At 39.7% G+C, this 3,561-nt stretch overlaps 2 non-coding genes across 2 annotated transcripts; both read right to left on the bottom strand.

Moving 5' to 3' along the window:
- Window positions 1-2,168: 2,168 nt before the first annotated feature.
- On the bottom strand, window positions 2,169-2,271 carry LOC117804543. The gene has a single exon (XR_004629019.1). It is a non-coding gene; the product is annotated as a U6 spliceosomal RNA (small nuclear RNA).
- Window positions 2,272-2,559: 288 nt separating this feature from the next.
- Window positions 2,560-2,662, bottom strand: LOC117804544. The gene has a single exon (XR_004629020.1). It is a non-coding gene; the product is annotated as a U6 spliceosomal RNA (small nuclear RNA).
- Window positions 2,663-3,561: the final 899 nt, after the last annotated feature.

A 3,561-nucleotide genomic window follows, 5' to 3' on the forward strand; every position in this document is an offset into this window, starting at 1 on the left:
TCCATAATAATATTATATATAAATTACATATATAATTATATAATACATACATATATACATACATATATAATATATATTATAGTCCATAATAATGCTATATATAAATTACATATATAATTTATAATATTTTTGTTCTAAATTGACATTTTACATAAGTAGGATTATACCATATGTGTTTTACTATGTCATCCTCTCCTCCCATTCTCCCTTTTATTTTCAATTTCTGCTGTTTTTCTTGCCACACATTTGCCTCATCTACTCTCCCTCAACACATGTTAACAAAATGCATCTTTTTATGCATAGTTTTCCATGCTTCTGTAACCACTTACAAAAATGTAGATATGTATTCACTTATAAAATATAAATAAAGGGATTTGGGAGTTCTTTGTTTGCTTTAGAAAAAATTGCATTATATCTCCCATACATTTTTCTACATCTTATTTTTCTGACTTGACAGTAGTTAATAGAAATCCCACCAAGTTAACTGTTATTGCTCAAATTCATTTTAATGACTGCTCAGNGGCATTTTCAGAATCTTCCACACAGTAAGAATCTGAATGAGAATTTGCTTTCCAGTGTCACATAGGATCCTGCCACTCTCTAGATTATGAATTTCCCTTGACATCTTTGATTTTCATAATAAATTCCAGAACTCTCAGTATGCCGTAATCTGGTCTCTGCCAACCTCACATCAGCAGTGCCCATTCACAATACCCTGGGCTCCATCATGCAGAACTATTTTATCTTCATCCCTCCTGCAACTTTGCCCAACTTAAGACAATAGTAAGAGATCTTTATCTTCCTCCCTCCATGTTTTTGCTTTGATTCGTACCGCAACCAGATATTTCCCTTGATTTGCTATGGCCTTGCTTGTTCCTACCCAAAAAAGAAGTGGCTATTTTTCTTGGAAGCACACTAGCAGCCACTGGGCTTCACATTTGTGTGGCGATCCTTAAGAGAAAGGTCACTGTTCTCGTGTACCTGCAACACTTGGGAGGAGCAGCCCCTCCCTTTCTCCCTAATCTCTTGTCTCTCCACCAAGACTGGTCCTTTCCCTGAGGAGGAAGCCAACCTGTGACCGGGCAGTAAGTCAGTAAGTGAGATGGGATGTAAAAGACTCTATCATATCCTCCAATTAGCATCTTCACCTTTGCAAAGGTTTGGGTCCATGCTTGCTATAAAAAAGTAGATAACCCCACCCTCTCTTAGGTAATTGATTCTCATTTGTATTAGGTAGGCTCTGGACAGATCAAGAGTGACGTCTTACATCCGGTGTACCTGTGTCTAGAATGTTTTTCTTCTCCTTTTCATTAATCTGTCCTTTCAGCTGATATTCACTGGATGCCTGCTGCATGCCCTTGTGCTAGATGCTGAAGAAACAATGGTAGATTAGATGAACCCAGTCCCTGTTCTGATGGTGTTTGTAAGTCAAAGTGATTCTCTTGTAAAGTCTTTCTCCATTTCATTCCCATCCCTGCTTCCTATAGCCAAGTGCATCTTTCGGTCTTTGGTGTTACAATTTTAGCCCATATGTCATCTCCCAGGGGAAGTGTACACACATATACATACATACATACAGTCTTGCTTCCCTAAGCCACACCTGCCAGGAGAAGGGTGATAATGCAACAGTAAGGAAAAGGCACTTTTGAATCAGAGCTCACACACAAAAGAATTGCTATGACTCCAATCCCTTAACTTTCCTTCTTCCCCCTTCAGGGTCCCTGAAAGTTCACATATTCTTTTGGGCGAATAGTAAAGTGCTTTCCTCGTAGCTCAGGACTGATTTCTATTTTCTTCCTTGTGGCTATAGCCAGAGCTGATGACTGTCTTGGATTCAGCTTTCTGAGACCACAGATCCCTGGATTCTTACACTCACTGCAGCTCTGTAGCTCTGGTGGGGGTGGGAAGCAGGCACTTCTCTGGGGTTAGAGCTATCTGTTTAGCTCCTCCATGTAGCAGAGCCAAACATTCAGTTTTCTTATGGGATTTTTTTAAAGAGTTTTGGAACAAGTTAACCTAGATCTAATTCAGAGAACATTTTAATGGATCCATCTTTTTTTACACTTTAAAGTGTATTATTATTATTATTATTATTATTTAGTATGTACTTGCTGTGTACCAAACATATTTCCTCTTTTTTTTTTCTGTATGAATTTTCTTTTTCAACTGAAAATATGGAATGTTTCTCAAATTTGTGTGTCATCCTTGCACAGGGGGCATGCTAATCTTCTCTGTATTGTTCCACTGGTACACATGCTGCTGAGTAAGCATTAAACATACTTCCTCTTTAATACCTAGTGATCTTAACAAATCTACCCATTTTATGGATGAGGATCAAAGGTCCGGAAAAGACCTTTGCTCAAAGATAAATAATCCTCTCCCTGTCCCTTGGTCTTATTCCCGGGGTCCCAGCCTGGATTTTCAGCTCTAGCATTCATCAGGTTCTAAAGAAAAGAGGTTTGCTGGTGGCCTCTGGGGATGACTGAGGAGCCTCATCGGCCAACAGATTAGGTCTCATCTCTTCCTCAACACAGTNGGTATGAATTTTCTTTTTCAACTGAAAATATGGAATGTTTCTCAAATTTGTGTGTCATCCTTGCACAGGGGGCATGCTAATCTTCTCTGTATTGTTCCACTGGTACACATGCTGCTGAGTAAGCATTAAACATACTTCCTCTTTAATACCTAGTGATCTTAACAAATCTACCCATTTTATGGATGAGGATCAAAGGTCCGGAAAAGACCTTTGCTCAAAGATAAATAATCCTCTCCCTGTCCCTTGGTCTTATTCCCAGGGTCCCAGGCTGGATTTTCAGCTCTAGCATTCATCAGGTTCTAAAGCAAAGAGGTTTGCTGGTGGCCTCTGGGGCTGACTGAGGAGCCTCATCGGCCAACAGATTAGGTCTCACCTCTTCCTCAACACAANACACAGTTTGACTTATTCCACTGTACTGTCTTCATTTGTTGAGGGGCCTTTGATTGGCTGAACTCTGAGGAAGCACTCTATCCTTTTCATCTCTAGAGTCTTGGAGCCCAGCTCCGGGTCTGGCAGATTGTAATGAATTAACTTGTTGGAAAATTATGAGGATGAGACATACCTGGCTCTTTGCTCTGGTCTATGATAGCAATCTGATCCAAGTCCCTAAGGAAGTGAACCCGAGTAGACTTGTGAGTATCATGGGACAAATAATCCCCCTCTTAGTTCCCAAGCCTCTGACCTTAAGGTGGAACCACCTTGCCTGCTAATGTATCAGAAATAGAACATAAATAATAAAGCTGCTATTTATGATATGGTGATTGTGTGCCCGATGCAACTACAAACTAATTACATGTATTATCTCATTTAGTCTTAACACCCCTTAGGAAGGCATTGCATTTTCCCCATTTTATAAATGAGGGCACTAAAACACAGGAAAACTCAGTAACCTGCTCATGTCACACTTCAAATGACAGAGCTAGGCTTCAAATCAAGACACTGTGACTCCAGTACTTGAGTCTGTAAAAGAGAGATGACAAAACAATCTCTTCATGACATTTCAGAAAATGTCTTGAAAACCACAT

Source organism: Ailuropoda melanoleuca, chromosome 11 (assembly GCF_002007445.2).
Source record: "Ailuropoda melanoleuca isolate Jingjing chromosome 11, ASM200744v2, whole genome shotgun sequence".
NCBI classification, from domain to species: domain Eukaryota; kingdom Metazoa; phylum Chordata; class Mammalia; order Carnivora; family Ursidae; genus Ailuropoda; species Ailuropoda melanoleuca.